This window comes from Callithrix jacchus, chromosome 7 (assembly GCF_049354715.1).
Source record: "Callithrix jacchus isolate 240 chromosome 7, calJac240_pri, whole genome shotgun sequence".
Classification (NCBI taxonomy): domain Eukaryota; kingdom Metazoa; phylum Chordata; class Mammalia; order Primates; family Cebidae; genus Callithrix; species Callithrix jacchus.
Window position 1 is genome coordinate 70,915,111 of NC_133508.1, and position 24,917 is coordinate 70,940,027.

The window sequence follows — 24,917 nt, forward strand, 5'->3', positions numbered from 1 at the left end:
TTTTCTGTGGCTCTCAATGTTAACCTAGATATTTCCATAGCACAAATTATATAACATTAAGGTTATTCAGTTAATATCTGTCCACCCTACTTACACTTTGTGAGGGCAGGGTCTGTGTCCATTTGGGTCACGATGAACATTTTTAGATCCTACCCTGGGGTCTGGTCCATGGTAAATTCTCAATGAAGATGTAGAATGAGTGAATGAACTCCTGATATGTGAATTCAAGGTGAAATATCTCCTCTTGTTGCCAACAGAGTCTGTCTCCCAAGACGTTCTTTTCCAGCTTTGTTCCTGGCCAACTCTTTAAAAGAGGTAATCAAATTCTGGCCCTCTTTGTCCCCAGTCTGCTGGCCTCACTGATTTCTGAAGAGAGCTCTTCATCTTAAACTTCTTTGGCTTTTCAGGACAGGAACAGAGAGAAATGGCCCCTTCTTTTAGCTGATTGAACCAACAAAAGAGAAGTTTGAAACAGAAAATGAATATAGATCCAGCTACAGCAATTAGAGGGGAAATCGATAGAACATCATCAACAGCATCAGACCCATGTAAGTCGGTGTCTCCAGGGATGGGTTGGCAGAGCGGTGTTCATTTCACTTTTGTTTTCCTAACTTAATCCCCAGCAAGTGAAGATGGATAGGTGTGGTGAACGGGCAGGTGGTGATAAGAGAGTAGGGAGGGAACAGAACAGAGGCAGGATGGGTTGGAAAGGGTAGCACAGGGTCCTTTCTTACATCACCTCCCCTGACCATGTGGGCAAGTGTATGGTAGGCAAGTCTCATTCCTCTCCCAGCAACAGTTTGAGAGTCACAAAGGGTTTGCTTGGGTTTGAATCTCTGGACCACTGTAGAATAGTATGTTATTATGGGAGGTTTACTGAGCCTCACTGAGCCATGCTTTTCTCATCTGTAAAATGGGGATTGTGAGGACTGCTCCACTCATGAGGAGGAAATGAAAGAGCATATGCAAACCTAGGCAGCAGAATGCAGCTACAATACCACAGTTCTGTAGTCCAGGCTGACTTCTTTAATGCTCCCCTGCTCTGCATTTGACCCAGTGAAGGTTCTTTTCTACTTTTTAAGCTTCTTCTCTTTGGGTGAATGCTCTCAGCCTTTATTGGGTCACACATGTCTCTGATACTTTAATAATAAAAGTAGAGGTTGAAAGCATAGATGTGGGCGTCACAAAGATCTGGGCTGAAATACTGGTTCTACTTTTTACTGGCTGTATGATCTCGGGTATATTACTCAATCTCCCTGTGCCTTACTTTCTTCAAGAATAAAGTGAGGATAATGGCAGCCTCTATCTCATAGAATATCATACAAATTAAATGACTTAATACATGTAAACGCATTAGTGCTTAGAGCAGTGCCTGGCACACAGTAAGTTCTGGGTAAATGCTATTACTAATAAAAGCGATGGAAATGCCTCTAGTAAAATGTACACAGGCACACACATGCATACACCTTCATGAAATTGATCCCTAACTGTTGCTTAGTGATTCTTGCAGGGAACAGTCCAGGCTCTAGCCTAGTATTTATTTCTGGGCATTGTCTGGCTCTAATCTACAGAATCAGATCTATAGGTTTATGGAGCCCCTACCTACCTGGCTGCAAAAGGCATCTTCCAACTCTCCCACATAACAACAATCCCACACATTTATCTCAGTCCACTTTGAGTCCAGATGAGAACTCTGCCAGGCAGTGATTTAGAGCAGAGACTCTACTTGGGCCTGAGAGATGGGCCAGTCATCCAAACTAGGCTGAAGGAATCTTGCAAACTTCATCTGATCCGGGCATGGGTTGACACCAAAAAAGCTGGCCCGAGGCAGGAAAGGGGCTCCTGGTTGTATCAGGCTGATAATGTATTAAATGGGCCTGAGAGACCCAGACAGTGGCTGAAAACAGGGAATCAGAATCAGCCTGGAGAGATGCATGGGGGATGTCAAGGAATGGGAGGGGAGGCCTCGGCCGAGAAAGCTGCAGTATTCAGGACGTAGGAGGCCTTGGAAAACCAGACGCTGGATCAGAAGCCTGTCAGTGGGACAGGGCACTCAGGAGGGGAGGCTGTGGCTTGGGACTTGTGGGCTATCTCCAGCTCATGGGCAAGCATGACTCCCTCTTCCACTAGAGAGACAGGATCCCTCACCATGGCCCAGCTGGTGTCCCATGAGTCCTGCGACTGAGACTGCTGTGGGAGAGTTTAACTTTGCCTCTCAGAGAAGAGAGTTGGCAGCCAGGAACCGACCCCAAAGGGCTGACTCTTCCTCTCCAGAAGTGCTGGAGATGCTGCTGCTCCTCTGAGACAGAAAGAGCTGGGAAAGGATGTGGCAGCTGGCAGGGCCAGGGGCAAGGATACTGCACACAGTAAGTTCTGAGCAAATGAGCTGGGCTTTCAGATGCATCTGTGTAAGTGGCTGATGTGCAGGGAAAGTGAGACTCCGCTGATGGAGCTGCCATTCTCCAACCCTGTGAGGAGCAGGCCAACCAGCTGCTAGGATGGGTCTTCCATGGAGATCTTTAGCCTGAATTTGCTACATTGAAGGATGTGACAAAGAAGTGGGCAATGCTAACATTGTCCTACTCCCGAGGGGACCCCAGTGATGTAATTCCTGCACATGGCACAAGTCATGCGCTTCATGAACCACAATGCCCAAGCCTTTTCCATTGAGACGGTGGAGTAGAGAAAAGAAAGGATTTGAGCATCAGTTTAGCCTGGGTTTGAATACCAGCTTAGCCATCTGTTAGCTGCATAACTTTGGACAAGTGACTTTATGTCTATGGGCCTCAGCTTTTAAATCTGTAACATGGAGAAGTATCATACCAACTCCAACAAGGATCCCAGCTCGAGTCTAAATGAAATTCAGCTATGTATGGAGTGGGCTCATCAGAAACTAGTTGGTATAAAAACTGATGAAGGATTTTACCCACATATCCACCCACCTATCCATTCAATGATCCAACTAACCAACCATTTGACATAGATTTACTGAATGCCTACTCTCAGCCAGTTAGAAGAAACTCTCCTAAGGAGTCAGATGTAAAGGTCTTGACCCAGTAAAACAGTCAAGGATTGAAATTGAGGGGTGGGGTGGGAGGTGCAGGGTAAGAAAAAGGACAAAGAAAAAGAAAGGGGAGGACAGGGAGGTGTGATTCTTGAGTACAGCGTGGTTTCTGACACTTGTGTTCATCTCCCAGCCTAGTCCCCGCTGGTGTCATGCCACTGTACAGTGGTAAGTGTTGGGCTGGGGAGGCGAGACCGGGGGCACTGATGGAGCCATTTCAGCAACTGCTTAATATATCGTAGCACAAACAGAACTGCATCAGGGCCTCCCTAACAGATATGGCATAGAGTAGAGGGGGAAGAAACAGATATCATCCTCAAAGTTTCTGCCATGCAGAATGGCAGAGTGGAGGCCCCAGTGCACTAGCAGAGAATGCAGTGTCTGATGGTTCTACTGTAGGAACATGGGAGCTGGTGAACAGCAACAGTAGAGACCATGGAGCCTGGCAGAGCCGGGCAAAAAGGCAGGGAAAAGCAACTATGAGCCCAGATGACATGACCCCTGGGAACCCACAGAAGTATTTGTAAGAGGCTAGAGATTATGCCCCAGCATTTGGGGACAACCAATCTGTGAAATCTGAGTAGTTATTAGTAATGTGGTCCCATTTGTACCTACAGGTAGGCAAAGGCTGTGGTGGCCCCTGTTACACTGCTTTGCAAGGTTATTGTACAGACACGTGGTGATATGTTTAAAGAGCTTAGTCCATTGTAGCTCTCTAAAATGAGAGTTATAATAAGAGTGCTATTACTGTTGCTACTGAGGTAATTATCATGGCACAGATTTAGGCAGGTATGTTGGTTGCCACCAGTTCTGGCTGGTTGAGCAAAAAACATGCTGGGAGGAAGAGAGAGAAACCCAAGTCCTAGTTTTCTAAGTTTGCATCAATTTCACACATTTCCAGCCCAGTGCTCTGGAATGAGGAGGGTGGGCTGGCCTGGTGACAGCTGCCTGTAGCTGTAGCATGACAGGCTGAGGACTGGCAGGAAGGCAGCAAAGGAAATGGAGGGAGTTGACGGATAAGCCACATGGACACAGAGCCCTGGCTGGGCCACATGAAGTCCTCAAGGGCTTCTGTGACAAGCTCATCCTGTGTTTTCTGTCGGAATGGGTTTGTGGAAGTAACATGTATCAATGCTGATTGTGTTGGCAATCACAATTGTGTTGGTGATAGGAGCTCACATTGAAGGGAACATGGTCTGTTAGGGGCATCTGTTCCTTGTGCCACTCAGCATCCTCACTTTCCTTCTGGTTGCTTCTCTTTAGACAACTACCCCCTTAACTAGTCCAAACTTGAGCCAATTACTGTGGCCTTCACCCGGATATGGTGATTGAATCAGGGAGGAGCATAAGGTCTGATCAGAACCTGCAAATACAATGAATCTTTCTTGGGGAATCTGAGATGTTTCCTTGGCTTGGCTAGAAGCAAAGAGGGTGTGACTGCCAGAACTGCTACAACCCTCTTCCTACCACAAGGGAAATTCCTGTTTGAGAAAGGAGGCTACCTTAAAGACAAATGCACAGAGATAGAAAAAGAAGCCAGGGAATCCATGGTGAAATTCTCTGAGCCCCTGCACCAAACTGCACTTGAGGGAAGTCCTATTTCTTGGAACTTAAGAGTTCCAAGAGCCATAGATATCCTTCCACTCCATCCAGTTTGGATTGGGCTTTCTTTAACCTGCAATTGAAAGAGAATTGACTGAAACCAAATCACTGAATTCAGAGTCTTTACAGTCTAGGTGGGGAGAAAAACAAGAAAATAGGCAGTTTGCTAGACTTTGATAGCTTCTTCATGAGATAAACATGGGCTGTGGGAGCTACCAGGGCTATGTATGAGTGGGGTGTCCCTCAGTCCTGAAGAAGAGGGTGGGCTGACAAGTGGGAGTTGGGTAGTTGGAGGGGTGAGTCATAACAGAGAATATCTTTGTCCCCACTAGTCAACATTCTCAGTCACTTCCAGCCCTTTCCTACTTCCAGTTTCTAGTGCCTTCTAGTACCTGTTCTACCCCGCTGCTTTTAGATAACTTACTAATATCCACCCATATATCCATCCATCCATCCACCCAAGCTTACCTACAGTGTTGCCATCTCTTTCATCGGGAAAGCTAAATCAACATGGTCTATGCTTAAGGTCGTAGGAATTCCATGCAGTTGTGCCTTGGGCACAAGGTCAATTCAAACATCATCATGTAGGGCAGCCAACTTTCTCTACCTTGAAGTTGACTGAAAGGTTTTGGAGGGGAAATTTAGCAAGATCCAGAGGGAGGGATAGACAGAAGAGAGAAAACTGAGGTGGAAGGCTGTCTCCATAGGGCCACAGTCCCTGCTCTGAGTCAGGCGTTCTTGATGACAAAAACATCCTGCTGTCTCTTCCAGGAGCAAGGAGTGGGGCTCTTCTTTTCCTGTGCAGTAAATTTTCCATGAGATACTTGAGGTTAAAAGTCAGACTTGCTAATTATGCTGCTCATTCATACCTTCATTCAGCTAATTGTCAGTCCTGTGCTAGTTGCAGAGATGCCTAGGACTCATCCTTGCCCTCAAACAACAGATGGTCTCATACTAACAATCACTTCCCACTGGGAGTCTTATGTGGTACTCAGGTGAGTTTCTCTCTGGCTATCAGTCCTCAGCTTCAAAAGTGAAATGGATCCAAGTCTGGCTTCTCTCAGAGTTGAGGGTCCAGTCCTGATGCTAATAATACTAATAATTACATTATTTTTGCTAATTCTGCCAAATCCTGTTATTTTATTGAAGGCAGTTTACTTTCTAAATTCAAAGTAATTTTTGGTTAATTTAGAAAATTTGGACCGCACACAGGAAAACACAAAGGAAATAAAAATTGATAACTCACTGCCAAGTGAAAAATCAAGTTAACATTTGGAAAATACATGTTTCTAGGGTACACACACACATTCATTGTGTTGTCTATATTGTGGTAGCCTTCTTCTTTCATTCAGCCATACATTATATTCTCCTATGTCAGTAAATATTCTTCTATAACTTCATTTTAATTATTCCATAGTATTTCATATTATAGATATTTCATGATTTATTCAGCCAACTCCCTGTGGTTGGATATGCAGGTTATTTTTAGTTTTCATTAACATAAATAATGCTTTCTTGAATATACTTATACATACACAATTGTACATGTATTTCCCTTGATCATTAAGCTTAATTTTTAAAAGTAAAATTGCTGAATCAAGGATATGGATGTACATTTTTAAGGCCTTTGATAGATATTGCCAAATTGCCCTCTAAAAAGGTTACACCAATTTAAGCTCCCTCCAGCAGCGTAGAAGAACGCCCAATTCCCTATGCTGGTTGTTGATTTAATTTGCATATCTTTGTTTCCAGTGAGATTAAATTTTTTCCCATATGTGTATTGTCTATCTGCAATTTTTCTTTAGTGAATTGCCTATTGATGTCAATTGCCTATTTTTTATGGGGGTGCATATCTTTTTCTTTTTGACTTCTGAGAACTCTTCCTATGCATCAACCTTTTGTCTATAATGTATGTTTATTAAATTTTCCCCAGTGTCTCATTTGCCGTTTAATTTTGCTTATGGTGCTTTTTAACCCAGTGAGGATTTTGTTTTTAAGTAATCAAATTCATCAATCTTTTCCTTTATTGTTTTTGCTTAGAAATTCTTCAATGCTTAGTAATGTTTAGAAAGGCCTAACAACCCCAAGTTGATTAAAAAAAAAAATTCTCCTAGAATGTTCTGCTTGTTCTTTTATGATTTCAATTCTTTTGTATTTAACCCTTTAACCACCTGAAATGTATTATGTTGCTTGTTATGCAGTTAAGCTATAATGGCTGTAACTTTAATTATGTTCCCGAATAGTTAAGAAAGTCTCCCAAAGCTGTATCATCCTTTCTCCCCTGGTTTGAAGCAAATCTATGGGTGTGATCAATACCTGGGACCTCTAGAGATAACAGTGATGTATTTGAATGGTGTTGTAAACTAAAGATGGGGCGGGGACATCTTTGCCTCAGTTGGGTCCCCAGAGTCCATCGTTATCTATTCAACAATATTTACAAAGTGCCTACAATGTGCAATCTGGGAGGTGGTGGGAAAAGAGGGGAGTAAGAGAGCCTTTCTGCTCAGTCTTTCCAGTGTCTGTACCAGATGGGTAGGAAATGCTGTGGTGTACCACACAGAGCCCTCTGCAAGACAGGGCCAAGGCACTTACTTCCCAAGTGGTCAAGAATGTTAACTGCTGACAGCTCTCAGTTCCCTCCCCTGAATTTCCCTCCTTCCCCCAAAGGATACTGCCTGGCCCAGGTCATGTTGCCCCCTGGGGACAGCCCACACCCCACAACTGGTCTATGAGTAGAGTCAAAGGCCCAATCCCCTTAACTTAATCCAGGATAACTCTGAAGGGCCACTGAGCTCCAGCACTCCCTGTGGGAGCTGCTGAGGTCTTGGTTACAACTACTACATCCCAACTCAACCTCTCTCTCTTCCCAGTCTTGTTTCCCTCATTTGTCCCCTTCCAGATGTTCTTGAGACCACTCCCTCCCACCATACTCTGCACAATAAAGTCCCTGTGTGCAAATTTCCATCTCAGGGTCTGTTTCCCTGGGAACCCCACCTGACACAAGGTGCAAGGTCGTGGCTTTTGCAAGGCTGAAGAATAGGGGTGGATAAGAGTGTGACCCCTGGGCCATAGCAGGTTGGCCTGGGCAAGGCTCAACTCAGCAGGCTTAGCTCCATCATCTTCATTTTCACAATAATTGGATGTATCAGGCTCTGTCTACCTTTGATGTATTGGGCTCTGAATAGGACCATTTAGCATCACGATTATGGGTTTTAGTTTTAGCAACAGAATTATGGTTTCAGAAGTCCCCTCTGGACAAACTTGAACAATTAGGCCATGTGCTCAAGGACAAGATACTAATAAATGTCACAATTTAATTGGCGTGTTCTCACCCAATCCCACCTGGTGGTGCTTCATTTCCCTGACCTGAACAAAACTGGGCTCTTGTGCTTTAAGCTTTAAATGTAACTAGGTTCTTCTCTGAGGAATATTCACATAATTGCTTCCATTTCTTGGCAGCTATTGACATGCATGTGCATGTGTGTCTGTGAAGCATGTGTGTGTGTGTTTACGGAAGGCTAAAGCCTCAGACTGAGGGCTAGGTTCCTCCTTAGTTCAATCACCACAAAGGAGATGGGAGCATCCCAGCTCCTCCTGAGATGTCTATATATAATGACACATTTTGCTTTTTCCCTTTTGGCTGCAGCAAACCCATCTTAACAACCACAGACAATAAAAAGAGTTATTGCCTCATATTACAATCAGGTCAGAGGCAGGGAAGCTCTGGGGCTGATTAATTCAGAAGCCCACAGATGTCATCAAGGAGGACCCAGCCTCTTTTTGTATTTTCTCTCTGCCATGCAGAATATCTTGGCTTCATCTTAAGTCTGATTTTTCCTGTAGCTCTACAGCCATTTCCAGGCATCATATCTAGACCTGCAGATGCTGAGAAAAAGACAGCACCTTCTCTTCTCTAGGTATCCTCCTAAGAATGGGTCAATCTCTTCTAGAAGCAATCCTGCAGATGTTCCTCCCAGACTATTGCCCACAGTTGATTCCCAGTCATTGGCAACGGGGATGGGATTAGTTTAGACTCATCAAGATGCACCACTCAGGATTGTGTGCACTTCCTCCAAGGCACATGGGCAAGTTGGGGAAGGTGAATATCCAACAAAATAAGGGTTCCATTGAAAAGGAGGGAAGCAGGGGTAGGAATGGACATTGAGGGTGGGCAACCACCCTGTCAGCCACCCTTACCAGCTCATATGGGCAAAGGCAGAGCAGGGGAGACCTGCAGGGCAGGATGAGAAGGTAAGAGGAAAGGAGGACCCTCACACTTCACAAGTGCATCCTCTTGTGTCCAGCTGCTCTCCCCTGCTGTCTGCTCCTCACTTGCTGGGATCCAAGCCCTTGTCTGTTTGTCATGAAATCTTGAGCACATTCCATTTTGCTCCATTCTTAAAGATCTCCTGTCGTTGAGTGATCACAGAAGGAATGGCTGGCTGGGAATAAGATAAAGAAATATCTGAAAATTGGGGGTCTCTCTGAGCTGCCCATAGATCATCTAAGGCTTTGGGGTGATTACAAACATTCCCTAATATCTTTGGGCAGATCTTTAGCATCATCTTTAGACTGTGCTGGTTGGAATAGAGATTGGTAGGGATAAAAGACATCCAAAAGAGGAGGAAGAGGCTGCCACAATCAAACACTGAGCTACCCTGTTTGTTCCTTGCCCATTGACCCAGACAAATGACATTCTAGGGTAATTAAAACACTCACAAAGGTGGTTGCCCAGCCATAGTTCGTTGATATTTGAGAAACCATACAAATCTGGTAGTGACTGGAAATCTGGGAACAGGTAGATGTCATTCATATTTTCAATCCTTGTAGGGGGCAAGTTCTATAAGCCATTGTTTTAACCCAGGAAAAGGGTATCCAGTTCTGTGGAGACCAGACTGTGAGTGCCCAGCAGAGGATGCAAGGCTCACTATTGGTCTGCCTGGGTGCATTTAGAATAAGTCTTGTCAGACTGACCTGATTTCTTTCTTTGCCGGGGCCACTTGACTCTGAGAGCAGGGACATGTGGTAGACACAAGGTCAGCTCCAGCATGACCTAGCTCTACCCCACTGCACACTGAAACTCTCAAGCACTTGAAAGTCTCAAGTCTCTCAAGCCAGTCTTGCTCAATCTGGGCAGTAAATTCGGTGCTGCAGAGGTGTTTGTCTGGTTCACGCATTTTTGCCTCCTGGGATATGCCAGCACTATTCACCAAGGACCTGAAACCAGGACCCTGGGCTTCTGAGCCTGCAGTCACGCACTCACTCATTCACCTGTTCAGTTACTCATGCATACATCTGTGGCCAAGCATTCACAAGTGCTCCCTATGTGATGGGAATGAAACTCAATTCTGAGGACACGCCGGGGAATGAAACAGACACAGTCCCTGCCTACGTGGCTCATGCAGTCCAGTGGGGGCAGAAAGGGAAGGTCAACACATCCATTCCCCTGCGTTTGGACTACGAGAGCACTTTTCAAACTTTGGTGTGCACAGAAATCACCTAGGGGTCTTATTAAAATGCAGATTTTGATTAAGCACACCTGGGACAGACCTGAGGTCCTGCATATTGGTGAAACTTCCAGAGGAAACTCTTGTCCTTCATCCTTGGACCACACTTTGAGAAGCTGAAGACTAGAGCACCTTGTGGGGGTGGAGAGTGCTAATTCTCAGTCCTAAAAAGGCAAAACCCCGCCATCTTGGCAACCGTCTGGTATCAGATATCTGCTTGTGAGTGCCACCCTCCAATGTCTGGAATATCCATCATCAATCTCAGCGGGGAAATTACTTCACTCTGGCCGGCATAGTACTGGTTCTCTGGAGGCTCTTTCACACATATGTAGAATCTTTGAGCTCCAAGAACAATGTGGGGAAGATGATACAGAGCTTATCAATACATCTTTCTTTGCCATCTGCATCTGATCATTCTCCTCCTCATCATCAATCATCCTTACTGTAGCTAACACTTAACCTCACACTTTCTATAAGCCAAGCACGTTCTTAGCATATTACCATAGGCATTAACACAATTCAGTCCCACAACCAAGACTATGAGGGGGGTACTACCAATAGGTAGGTATATATTAGTACTCCCATTTTGTTAGCTGGGGAACCTAGGCACAGAGAAGTTAAATAACTTGCCCAAATTCATACAGCTAGTAAAAAAATCTGGGCTTCCTGTCTCCAAAGCCATGCTGTCAACCATTAGACTCTACATTTTACCAGAAATTATAAAAAGACTTTGCATTCTTCCATTGAGAATTCCAATGAAATGAGCCAGAGCTAAACAGGGGAGAACCTCTGACTCCTCTCTGACAGGTCTTTGCTGTGGCACATCTTGGGAGGAGTAAGAACAAGAGGTGACCATTGACAGGCAGAGAAAAGCAGAGTTGGGATGCGTTGACTGGATGACTTTGAAATCTTGGTGAGATTAGATCTGCCTATTAAATTGCCTGTAACTTGCAAGTGGATTTGGGGAGGTGAGGGGAGGCGGATGTGTAGAAGTGGGACGTGGCTGCCCTTGCATAAAGAACAGGCACCAAAGGAGACAAATGCCCTGGCTCTCTTTGCAGAAGCTGGAAAGTGATATGGTCCAGGCATGCAAGACAGTGGGCACCCAGTGGTCCTGAGTCCAAATGGGTAATTCCCTTTCTTACTCAGCATGGGACCACTGTAGGGGCCCCTGTGGGTAGATCTGACTGAAGAGGCACCCCAGGAAAGCCAGCCACAGCATCACTTTGTTCTCCACTCTAGCCTCTGCTTCCCAAACATTTCTCAGTGTGGGATTGATGCCCTGGAGGCAGAGGGGAAACAAGAAATGAAAACCCCATGAAAAATGCAATGACTTCATTTTAAATGTATTAAAGAGCCTGCTTGTTTATATTACTGTTGTCCCCAAACAATCTGATAAGCTTAACTTGACTTAAGTTGCACCTTGGGTTTCCCAAACCCACTTTGATTTGTGGGGATAATTCACAACTACATGGAAACTTTGCTCTGAACTATCCCTAGCTGAATCCTCCCTAAGATCAGGCTGATGAAAGGCCCATCAGATCACCCAGGCCTCAGAGGCTGGTTCTGGGGCCAGGTGGCGTGGTGTGGGTCATCTGACCCCGGATGTTGCTGTGTGACATGAAGTGAGCCCGAACCCAGCACAACCCCGCAGGTTCCTCTGACATTAGCATCCAGCCCTTGCTTACCCTGTACATCAAGAAAGAAGGTAATTTTAGGGACAAATCAGCCACAGTTTTTCCCTTTTCTTCTAATGCTCCATGTGACACAAAGTTTGTAACTTTATGTCTCTGGAACTGTCTTTTACACTTCTGAAAACTGGAAGAAAAATTCAACTTTTGAGCAGCATGAAAAGAAACTTGATTTATCAATAGAGGCTCCCCTACATAAGCCTTTCTAAACTTTGGGAACTTGGGCCTCTCATGTCCCTGCTCTTGGCCCTAGTGTCTGTAAAACAAGTGGTTTGGGCTAGATGGCTTTCAAAAACACTCACCTTTACTGAATCAGTGAGTATGTCAGTTGGTGGGAACTTCAGGTGGAGGTGGCAGAATATGGAGCTGGAGAGGCAGTGATGGAGTAGATGGTGCTGGGGTTCGAGCTGGTGGGGTATGGACTGGTGCAGCAACACTGCAGAGAAAACTCAGGAATTATATGCCGTATGAACCTGTAATCCCACCTCGAAATTCTCACACCAATCCAGAGGGGATATATAGAATAATACGCATGGTATATGCAGTTTTTCAGGAAGAGAGCTGGAGGTGAGTTGGTGTCCTTGCAAGGCAGTGGAAGTGATGGAACTAAGTGTATGTGCACCAACATGGACATAATTTAACACAGTGAGTAAAAAGATAAGAAACGCGCCAAGGTCTTAACACGATATTGCTTATGCAGATGAAAACAATTCTTATTTTCCAGAGAGTCATACAAACTCAAGGATAGGCATACAATACATGTGTGGCTGCCTATTATAGGAAGAGGAATAGTGACAAAAGAGAATCCACATCAATCAGAGAGATCCTGACATTAGTCCCCCATAGACCAAGGAGTGTTTGACCCTGATTAACTTGACCCTTTGTATGCTGGATTCACAAAAGACCTGCAAACAAACAGAACAAAATCCCACACTAACAATAAAAAGCCTTCCTGTGTAGGTGATGGGAAACAAAAGGAAAATATTTTTGCTCTGTTTCTGTTTCTGTAAGCAGGAGAGTGCTAAAATTTTACTTATGTTTTAGAAAGACTTCTCAGTTGCTTATGAAAAGAATGGACTTGGGAGAGCGGGCGCCTGGGCTTGGGGAGTCCAGTGAGGAGGCTGCAGCCAAGTTTAGGGATCAGTGGTAAGGCTCGAATGAAGGTCATGGCCTTGTGGGGTTGGGATGGGGAGGGGCAGGTAAACTTTGAGAAGAGCCTTTGAGAAAGGGACACGATTAGGCCCTTTGAGAAGGGGACAGGCTTGTGAGCTTGTGAGTCACCTGGTGGGTCAGAGAGGAGGTCAGTCCTGGTGAAAAGGAAAACAGCATGGACCTGTCCAGATGTGGGCAGGGGCAGTAAGGAGGTAGAACCTGGATGGACTACTCTCCAGAAGCTCAGTCCTTTTGGGAGAACACACAAGGCCCCAAGGCCAGGAGGGTATTTCCAGAGGCTGAGCTGAGGGGTGCCCAAAGTGTACCGGGGGCTAGAAAACCGGGATAGATGCAGCTTGCAGGGCAGAGGCAGGTGCTCTGTGAACAGGGGAGAACTGGATTGGATTCTTTTGTTCTTTGCCTGATTCATATTCTCCTTCCAACTCAGCCCATTCATCAAGTTCTATGTGACAGAGCTTTCCATCCATTACCACATATAATCCTCATGCCATCCTTACAAGGTTAGAGATACAGGGGTCAACCTTGACCCTGGGCTTTTAGCCACATTTGGACCCTGCACCATATGTGCCTTCCCCAGCTCTCAGCAAGCACTGCAGACTTTTCCATCTTGTCCACTCCTTCCTCACGCTGTGCCTGGCTCCACTCCTCTTACCTTGCTTATTTCTTGAACTCCACCCTGGAAAACATTGGCTCCCCAGCTCCCCAAAGACACATCTTTTTCCTATCATCTGGCTCCTCCCCATCCTGTCCATTTATCTTTTACCACCAAGACCCACACTGGTGCCGCCTGAAGCTTTCCTAGCAATTGTCAGGCAGGTGAACCAGCTTTCGCAAGGCCACACAGCCAGGGCAGTTGGGTTGAATTCAGGGGCAGGGACTCCAGGTGTAGCACCCTGGACACTTTCTAGGCTATGGGGAAAGAGAGCGAGGGCGGCCCTGAGGTCAAGCTGCTGATCTCCAGAGACCCTGGTGTTTGCTCCCTGCCCGGATTCCAGGAGTCACTGGAAACAGAACTCAGAGGAAATGTCTTTCCGTGGCAGATGAGCCTCAAAGTTGATTTCCCAGGAGGAGCCCAACAAGGTCCTTGAAACGTGGACATCAAGGAGGAAAATCAATCGTCTTTTAAGTTTTCACCTTGATGATTGATCTGCTGCTTCCAGCCCCTTTTTTCTCTCTCAAGTCTTCAGACGTGGCCTCTCTCTCTTCGCATGTTTTCCCCTCTCATCTTTAAAGTGTAGGGTTTCCTGATTCTGATCTGAAACCAAAATACACTGCCTTATGCAAACTGACCAGGTATTGATCACATGATTCCAAACTTTTTATTTTCTCTGAAGGAGGCCCTAGTTAGCCCATAGCAAGGACTCACATTTGCCAAGTCCCTGCTATGTGCCTGGGCTTTTTGCTAGCATAGCATCACCTCACAGTTAATTCTCCCCTGAAGCCTATCCAGATGGACTTTATTGACTCCAGATCTCAGATAAGGACACCAGAATTCAGGGAAGAGAAGCAACCTGCCGGATGCCATACCCATGGTTTGTAGGTGGTAAAGCAGAACTGAAACAGAAACTGTGCTCGTCTGCCTCTATGCTCAGGACCAGGACTGAGCACCCCAAGTGGAGTGGGCACTTCAGCTGGGCAGTGTTAGAATCTCTCTTGACCTTGACCACAAGATTGAGTTACTTAGGAAACCAGCTCCTGAGAAATAGAGGGCCTGTGGGGTGCTGGTCATTCATTCAGTATATACTAAATGCCATCTCTTTCCCCAGGCACTCTGCAGGGTGCCAAGGTCAGAGACATGAACAACATGAGATTCTTTTTTTCTGCAGGAATTGTGGTCTAGTAGGAAAGCTGACTAAGAAAGCATGATCGAGTGAGGTAAGAGCTGTAGTAGGGGAAATACAAGGCCTTTGGGAGCATACACCAAGGACTTCCAATTCCATCCAAGGAACAATTGGATGAGGATTCCCAAAGAAGAGACGGATGATCTGAGATCACCACTTTGCTATTGAATGGATAAGAGTTAATTTGGCCAAGTGTAGCAGTAGGATGGGGGTGGGGCGTGCCCATCAGAGTACGCAACAACAATCACAGTGAAACTTCAACATCTTCCACCATGAGCCAGGTAAGTCCCTGGGATAGGGACTGTTCTAAGCACTTGACATGTGTTAAGTCATTTATCCTCACAGAAGCGCCGTGGTAGAAAGCCCAGAGGAAGAAAGAGGTTTAGTAGGCCTGAGGCAGATGCTTAGGGAGAGAGGATATTGCAGAAAAAAAGTAGGGACAGAGACAAAGTAAACAGGGTTGCCAGATAAAATTTGAGATACTCACTTTGAATTTCATATAAACAAGTTTGTTTTTAGTATATGTCAAATATTGCATGTGATATACTTATGCTAAAAAATTAATGCTTATCTGCAATTCATATTTAAATGGGTGTCCTAGATTTCTGTTTGTTAAATACAGCAATCCTTGTTTGTAAGCCGCATTGTAGGCTTCAGCTTCTGGACTCAGAGCAGTGACGGCTCTTGGAGGGTTTATTATTATTATTATTATTATTATTATTACTACAACTATAAGTTCTGGGGTACATGTGCAGATCGTGCAGGATTGCTACATAGGTATACACATGCCATGGTGGTTTGCTGCATCCATCCCCCCGTCACCTGCATTTGGTATTTCTCCTAATGTTATCCCTTCCCAATTCCCCCACCCCCTGCCATCCCTCCCCTAGCACCCCCACCCCCCAACAGGCCCTAGTGTGTGATGTTCCCCTCCCTGTGTCTATGTGTTCTCATTGTTCAACAGCCACTTATGAACGAGAACATGTGGTGTTTGGTTTTCTGTTCCTGTATTACTTTGCTGAGAATGATTGTTTCCAGCTTCATCCATGTCCCTGCAAAGAACATGAACTCATCCTTTTGTATGGCTGCATAGTATGCCACGGTGTATATATACCACATTTGCTTTATCCAGTCTATCACTGATGGGCATTTGGGTTGGTTCCAGGTCTTTGATGTTGTAAACAGTGCCTCACGTGTGCATATGTCTTTATAATAGAATGATTTATAATCCTTTGCGTATATACCGAGTAATGGGATTGCTGGGTCAAATGGTATTTCTATTTCTAGATCCTTAGGGAATTGCCACACTGTCTTCCATAATGTTTGAACTAATTTACACTCCCAAAAACAGTGTAAAAGCATTCCTATTTCTCCACATCCTCTCCAGCATCTGTTGTCTCCAGATTTTTTAATAATCACTATTCTAACTAGCATGAGATGGTATCTCAATGTTGTTTAGAGTGGCATGGCCAGCTCTGTGCCACAGAAAATCACTTTGGCTGCATAATGGAGAGAAGCCCAGAGGCAGGGAGGCAGTTTAGAGAGCATAGCTCTAAGTCTATGGAAAGCACCTGTTTTCCAGGTGGCAGCACACAGCAGCCAGGTGTGCTGCTACCTTCCCCATGCCCATCTCAAGCAGTGCAGGTGCTTATCAAGTAGGCATTGAGCCCTGCAATGTACCAGATGCTGTCTCGGGAATGACAGAGCACATGATTCGTTACTTGCCCTCCTGGAGATCCCAAAATGGCTCTTGAACCTGGTTAGGCCAGTGCTGTAATAATGTGATAGGTCCCTGAAGAGCCCAGGTAACTAGCTTCTAAATCAGGCCTTGGGCAGCTAGCCACAGAGAAAACCAAAGAAGGCTTTAGGGAGGCTCGAGCTGGGTTCTGAAGGATGCATTAGGAATTCAGTTCTCTCTTTTAAAAGCTGCTAAACTATATCCTAACAGTCTCTTGGACTGTGCCTGCTTCTGTACCCCCGGCTCTATTGAGTCGGTCTGTGTGTAGTTAGTTGTATCTTCTACTTTATATTAAAGGAATGCATTTCCTTTTCTTGTGACTGTTGGCATCTTTCCATCAATCATGTCACTGTCACCTTGAGGCAGTGACAACCCAGGGAATAAGGGAAGGGCGTCCAAACCATGGAAATGGCATGTGCACCAACGTGGAAACAGAGAACAGCATGACACCTTCTGGAAAGTGTGAGGAGCTCTCTGAAACTGGAGGGGGCTGGTGGGTGAGGGGGACAGTAGTAAGAGCTGGCAAGACTAGCAGGAGTCAGGTCATGAAGAGCCTTATGCCTGAAGACAAAGAAACTTTCACTAAATACTTGTGGAGAGACACTGAAAGATGGCAGGCGTGGGACTGACGTGATCAGACAGGATGTTCTCAAGAACCACTCAGAAGACAACTCTGGCTGCATTTTGGATGGTGGTTTGAAAAGAATCTACTGCTTTGAGAGAATGTAGGGGCACTGGGTCTTGGAAGGAGACAGCAGCAGATCAGAGAAAAGAGACTCCTCTCTGGGTGGGTTTTGGAGCCACCCCTTTTTTCTTTCAGGTAAGAGAGAAATCAAGAGACAGAGAATGCCAGAGAGAGGCTGGAGCCTGGTCTGTCCTTATTTACATGTCTGAATTCATGTCTAGTGGACTTTGAAGGTCTCTTTTCACCAAAGGACTTGAGAGCTGCTGTAAGGCATGAGAGACTTCTCACTGTATTCGCTAAGCTTTTCCTGAAATAATGCTACACCCAAACCCTCACAAATGTAGTAACTGAAAACAGGAGTCACTGACTGGTATAACTAGTGGAACTAGAGCTGTTGTAAGGGAGGAGTATATATTTATTACTTTTATTTGGAGTCGCACCTGTTTTCAAGCTGCAGGTCTGCAGGTTGGCTGGAGTGCCCTTGCTTCAGACCGTAGGTCTGTAGGTCAACTGGAGAAATTCTACCCCAGGTATCTTATCCTGGAGCTCTGAATGTTCTTACTATGTAAGATGAATGCTCCCAGAGGGCTGAGCAGAAAAGTGTTAAGGCATCTCATCCTAATACTTGGACCTCGCTCATTGTTACCCAGGTTCTGTTGTTCAAACAAGTCCCATAGCCAAGCTTCACATCAAGCGGGCAGGTATATTCCTTTCATGAAGGTGGAGGAGAAATTACACATTGAGCGAATATCTAACTCACAGTTACTACCAAGGAGCACTTACTAACCCAAAGGCAAACGTGACTGATCACAACAGGAGAAAGTACCACACATGTGGTTGTAACCTTCACTATGACATGAGTGCTCTGTGCCTGGGATTCCAGCTGAAGACCAGCATGCCTGCAAGAAGTCTAATCCTCTCCTGGTCTTTCCAAAAAGGCCATCTTGAATGAAGGCCAGAAATTAGGGTAGGATCTGCATGTATTTTACAGGGGAAAGAGTTTAGCAAAAGTTACAGCTTTATCATGAATGGTATTCACCCTGAAATTAAAGCATAGACGAATACTGAAGCTGGTCCACTAGAGATCTATTTTGATAGGAGGTAGAGGAGCCTACTGGGAAGTGAGTCACCCCAAGGAAAGAATGGGTGAGATGTATAAAGTGGTGAGTGGTCCATGGGGCAATATGAGAAGGGGAAGATCCTAGTGACTCATCCATTACTCAGTGCCATTAGACTTCATGAACTCCTGTCGGGTACAGGGTGAAAAGACTTTCATGGAGAGTGAGTACAAATTCACACAAATTTGCCATATGGCTTCTAGAAGCTTTGGTACGAGGACTTTTTACAGCAACAAATGTGTATCAGTGTAAGGTTCATCTACATGAAAAGACCCAAAATGAAAGTGGCTTAAACAAACTTGTGTGGTGGTTCCATGGTGTCATTATGGAGCAAGACCCTGTCATCCTCAGCAGGTGACTTCCATTCTCAAGGCCATCTCATGGGCAATGATGGCTGCTGGAGCTCCAACCATCATACCTGCTGCATTCAGGACAAAGTAAGGAGGAAGAGAAAAGGGATTGAAAGGAGGTACCTTCATTGTTTTAAGGAGATGTCTGAAGTCTCACATTGCATTTCTGCTTCAATCCTATTGGCCAGTACTTACTTCCACAGCTACTTGTAGCTGCAAGGACTACTGGGAAATAGGATCTTTTCACTGTATGGAAATATGTCTAGCTAAAAGTTGAAGTTGTTTTCTTTTAACTAGAAAAAAATGATAATGGAAGGCCACAGCATTCTCTCCCACAGGGAGAAAATGACAGTGTAGATACCTTTGATATTGGGCAGCATCAACTTAATCTAGAATTGGCAGTTCCTCTGGTTGAAGCACTAGTGTCTCCAGTATTGCTGCAAGAGCTGACTGATTTGCTATTGTAAGTAGCAGAAGTCATCCCATAGTGACCTAGAGCAGAGAGGAGTAACAGGATGGGCATTGATGGTTGCCAAGAAAAATGATATGTAGGCACGAGTGAACCCCAGCAGGAGACTCCCAGAGAGCCCCACAGAGTCTGTTAGGATTAAACCAGGAAAATGCTATGTGTGCGTGATACTGTGAATTCCTTCCTACCCCAGACGGGATAATCCAGGAGCCAAAAGTTATGAGCCTCAGTCTAGGCCCATTGCTGTGTTTCCTTGGCCACACAGCACCCCATGCCCTCCACCTCCCCACACCCCTGCCCAGCTTCTTCACTGTCTGTGCTACTGAGCTATGAAAATTGTGCTCTGATCCACTGGGACTTCTTAAAGCTAAGAGCTTCTTGTGAGACCTGAAATTGTCCTCACAGTGATTTCATTCAAAGTAATAACAGCATCAGATGCTATAGAAATCTCATCCTCATGATCATAAGCATTTATAATAGCCCATCATTGAGCAAGTGCTTACATTGGAGAGGAATTTCCATGGAGAAAGTCAGTCTTTCCAAAAATGTTAATTTTTTGTGTGAGGAAATTAAATGAGATGCCAAATTGTCTCTGTCATTATGTTGCCCTTCCCTCCTGAGCATTTACTGCTCCGATCAGTATGACATTTTCACATGCAGCAATGCAGATGGAGAAATTTGCCTCCTGATGGAGACCCCTCATTTGCCCATTAGCCAGCTCTGTGTAAGCAATCCATTGTCTGCTCCAATTTTAGGGCAGTTAGAGCATCAGAGCAATAGTTAGAGATCTCCACACCCTGAAAATTTGGCCACCCTTTGAGAGCTGAACAAGGGAGACCCTCCCCATAAAAACAAATAAAATCAAGCCTCTAAGAGGCAGTCTTGGAAAATGTGCATGAGGAATTTGGGGGCACCCAAGTCCTGACTTGTCTTGTTCCTTCATGAAAGACCAATTCCAGGTGATGTCACTTTGTCTCCTTACCTATGGCCAGCTTCTCTTTATGATCCATTCCAATTTCATACCCTGGTCTGCTGCCTCAAACTACCTTGAGAAACGCCTGCCTTGGGGACCCTGATGAGCCAGCCCTGAGCACACCCCAACTCTCTCACCCACCCACCTCAAGAGGTACGCCAGTCATCTTCTCTAGGGATTACAAGCTTCTCAAAGCCCTAAGAAAAACAAGAGGCAGGAAAAAGAAAACTATTGACTTCAAAATGCAAAAGAAAGCAGCAAAATCAAAATTAATGTGTTCATGTAAATATCTATGAAGTATAGCATTATGTCACCTTCATTAATTGTTAAATTTAATATTCATAAAAATGTCATTACACTTAAAAGCTATTTGCAAGTTAAATAGTTACTCAGAGCCAAATTATTTTAAAAGCAAAATCATAAAAATCCCTTCAATTTTTATAGCAAAAATTTATATTTGATGTGGGCTGTGGGTATATTTAAATATGTTTGATGTGGTGTGGGGTAGAACCTCCAGAAATGAGTACTTAGGGCCTTTGGAAGTCGTAAAATGCCTGTGAGTACGTGGTATTTGGAGAATGTGATTAAATATTAAAGAAGCTGTTAGATTGTACACCAAGCCCTCTAAATGCCACTATGGCAGTGGTTACATAAATTACCACAAACAATGGATTAGCATGCAACCATTAAAACGAATTAAGTGAACTTGTATGTGCTAATGAGAGAAGATATTCAAAATACAGTGTTACATGAACAAAGCAAGCTGTAAAACAACATCTACAGTTTGATTTATTCCATGTCAAAATACTTTGTGTGTGTGTGTGTACACACAATTATGTAAATGTGTACTGTTGTATGGGTAAAAAAAGTGCTAAAGGATCCACAGAAATAGCAGTAGTTTACTTCTGAAGATCAGAAATGAGGAGTTAGGAGAGGGGGAAATGTCTATTTTCATGTGTATAATATGTTTTAATGCTCATCTAAATTGTAAGAAAAAGATGATAGGTGCATATATTACTTCTATAATTTTGAAATCAAAACAACAAAATTACAGAAGGGAGTGGTATGCAGGCAGACTGAAAAGGTAGCATTTTGCAAAGGAGGAAATGGCACTGTTGATCTAGCACTGTCCATGGGATACTCCTTCAAGCATGGCTGACGTGGCTGACGTGGCGGACGTGGCTACAGAGGTGGAGCAGACGGGGTGTCCAGGGATGCTTCACTGACTCAGCAGGGCCTGGAGGACACATCCCTGCAGACTTTTATCCTTCCTTTGCTCAAATTCCACATGCATTAAGCAATCTTCTGGTTCAATGTAATTTCATGATGCAACCAACATTTATTGAGCATTAATTGTATTCGTTTTCTGTGGCTTCTTTAACAAACTGACACACATTTAGCGGCTTAAAACAACACAAATGTATTTTCATGTGGCTCTGGAGGTTGGAAGTTCTAAATGAGTCTCACTGAGCTAAAATTAAGGGGTTAGCAGGGCTGCATTTCTTTCTGGAGGCCATAAAGGAGAATCCATTTTCTTGCCTTTTTCAGCTTTTGGGGGCTGCATCCCTGGGCTGGTGGTCTCTTTCCATCTTCAAAGCCAGCAGTGTTGCATCTTCAAATTTCTCTCTGACTCTGATCTTCTGCCTCCCTTTTCTAAATATAAGGACCCTAGTGATTACATTGCCCCCCACCCCTAAAAATCCAGAATACTCTCCCCTTCTCAAGGTCAGAGGATTAGCAGCTTTAATTCCACCTGCAAATTTAATTCCCCTTTGCCATGTAACCTAATGTATTCACAGGTTCCGGGTATTAGGACATTTTGTGGGCCATTATGCTACCTACCACGCCAATTAAATGCTAAGTGCAGCTCAAGAATCTGATGATACAGTAGTGAGCCAGATACAATCCTTGCCCTCAGGACCTCTCACTCTAGAGGGGAAGCAGACAGCATGCTGCACCCTCCATGTAGACCTGCAGGTGGGAAAGGGTAGCCAAAACTATTTTGAGAATTTTAGCTCATTCTCCATCTCAAAGGTGTAAAGGGTCACATTTGAATGTTGGAAGATGGGAGGTGGGGCGATTTATTAAAGAGAGCTGTCTGTGAACTGTGTGCCACCACCAGCCCATGGGAAAGAGAGGTACACTCTCCCCCTCACCTTAAGCCAAGTGGAGAAGGGGGCTTTGAGGGGACCTCTTGGAGAGCTTGATATGTGTGTGTGTGTGTGCCTTGGAAATAGAGGGAGACAATGTTCTGGTGCCTGACACTCGTTTAAAGCAAAAGCTCAAGGCTCAGTTGATGGGGTGAAGGAGGCTGCACTGGGGATACCAACAGAATAGAGTGGAGGCCAGGTTGCCCAGGAATCAGGTGGACTCACGGAGACTTGTCTGGAGTCATCTTCAAAAGGAATTTTCCCAGGAAGGATCCTTGAGTTAGCATTGTATGTTACTCAAGCCCAGAGAGAATCCATACCAACCACTGCAGGTCCAGTGAGGCCTGCCCTTTCTTTCTCTCCCTCTTCCTGCTTATCCCTTAGGATTCACTGACAGCCTGGTGAGGGGTGAAGGTGAAGGAAGGGATGGGCAAAGAGAGGAATGGAGAAGCAACCTCACACCCTCTTGCCTCTGCCCCCACTTCCCCAAGCTCAGGAGAAGGAAGAACTGTCACTTTAAATACAGCTTTGAGATTTGAGATACTGCACTGGATACAGTATTTTGGGGCCTGAAAGTGAACATGAGACTTTATTATAAAGGTGTGATGAGCCCACATTAGGAGATCAGCCTGAGATTTCACTCAAGAGGTAAAGAAGTGGAAATTAAAAGGACAAGCATTAAGAAAAGGGTGTGTTTTGCTTTCACCCCAGCATCCCGCTCATTCAGTGGAAGCATCTCAAGAGCTTTGCTTCTCCTCTGAGGCCAAAGTCCACGCTGAACTCCAGACTGCTTGTCTTGGGCCCTGGTATCCAGTCCCCTTCTTGCCAAAGCCTCCCTCTGGGGTTGCCGATCCCCATCCTAGATTTTCTACTTCTTGATTGGTCTGCTTGGGCCATCCTGCCCTCAGATTTCCAGATTTCCTTCAGTAGCCAGGTTCTAACCCCACCCAATTTATCACCTCTTGCCCCACCGTGCCTCCAGGATCTCCTTCGATGCACCAGAGTTTGTCTAGTTCAGACAAGTCCATCTGTGCTTTCTCTCTCAGGCCCTCTTGACCAAGACAGAGGCATCTGCGGCTGCTCCAGTGGTCTCTGGAGTACAGACTGAGCCTGCTGAGTGGTCAGAGCAGGGAGTAGTTGGGCTCCTGCTCTGAGAGGGCTTCCTTCCAGGGGTCCAGGACATGGGGACATGTAAGCCTCCTCTTAATTGCACCTCTGGCCTGCTTGTGAAAATACACCCCGGGGAGAGAAGGGTTGAAATCCTTGATGGATCCACTATTCCACTGTGTAACTCTGGTTTGCCTTTGCAGTCTTACATCTGACCACACATCCACCTGCAGCCTCACTGAGTCCACACTGGGCAGCTGTCCAAAGACAATGTCGATGACAATAATGGCAGCTAACACATCTATAGAGCTTACTGTGTGCCAGACACTCCTCTGAGCTCCTTATGTGTATTAACTCTTAAAATCTCCTCTCCCATCCTATCCAGTCGGTACTATTATTATTGTTTTGTTTATAGGTGAAGAAGCTGCAGCACAGGGAGGTTAACATGCCCAGAGTCACACAGCTAGTAAGGGGCAGAGTCTGGTTCCAGCCTTCGCACTCTGGCTCATGTTCTTGTGCTTAACCGCTGTGCTCTGCTATTTGTCTTTGTTTATACTGTTCCCCGTACCGAAGGCGCTCTTCCCCTTCTTGTTCTCTCCTCAAAGTCCTACTCATCCTTCAAGATCCAGCTTGGAAGTGTCCTTCTGTCTTCAGTCTTCAATTCCCTGATCCCTTCCCTGTCCTCCGAGGAGGACTTCTCAGCCTGTCTGGGCTGTCAGTGCGCTTGCCACCTACTTCAGTTAGAGGAGTGCATTGCACTGCCTGCATTGTCGGTTCCCAGGTCTGTTTTCTCCTATAAATAATAACTACAGAGGCAGAGACATTTTCTTTGTAGCCTCAGGACTTATTGTAGAAGTGTTGATAAGCTGAAGTGAATTTTCGCTGGATCTCACACCTATGATTGTATTCCATCTCCCCGATTCATGCAAGATGATTGCGAAGATGTGGGCTGCTGGGCTCTTTGACATGACTGGGGCACCTTGGAAAGAGCTCAGAGTCTAGATCAAGAGCTGAGGCCAGTGCAGCGTTTAAGGCTGAAGGGCTGCATGGAGCCTGATGGATGCCTTTCATCTCCTCCCCTGGGGAGCTATTTGCTTTGGGTGCCTCGGTTTGCTTTGTTCTCATGGCCTCAGCCAAAGCCTGGCCAGCCTGGCAAGCTCAGGGGGCTGTGAGGCACTAACGTGTCTGTGCATGTTGAAAATGTCAACTGGGACTGGGCTCGGTGGCTCGCATCTATAATCCCAGCAATTTGGGGGGCCAAGCCGGGGGATCATGTGAGGTCAGGGGTTCAAGATCATCCTGGCCAACATGGTGAAACTCCATCTCTACTCAAAATACAAAGATTAGCTGGACGTGGTGGCACGTGCCTGTAATCCCAGCTACTTGGGAGGCTGAGACCTGAGAATCACTTGAACCTGGGAGGCGGAGGTTGCAGTGAGCTAAGATAGC

General features: G+C 45.4%; 1 long non-coding RNA gene across 1 annotated transcript; it reads left to right on the forward strand.

Annotated features, from left to right (window-relative positions):
* The first annotated feature begins 255 nt into the window (after nucleotides 1-255).
* On the forward strand, nucleotides 256-15,599 carry LOC144577148 (uncharacterized). Its single transcript, XR_013520456.1, has 4 exons — nucleotides 256-315; nucleotides 408-548; nucleotides 12,410-12,509; nucleotides 14,864-15,599. It is a non-coding gene; the product is annotated as an uncharacterized LOC144577148 (long non-coding RNA).
* Nucleotides 15,600-24,917: the final 9,318 nt, after the last annotated feature.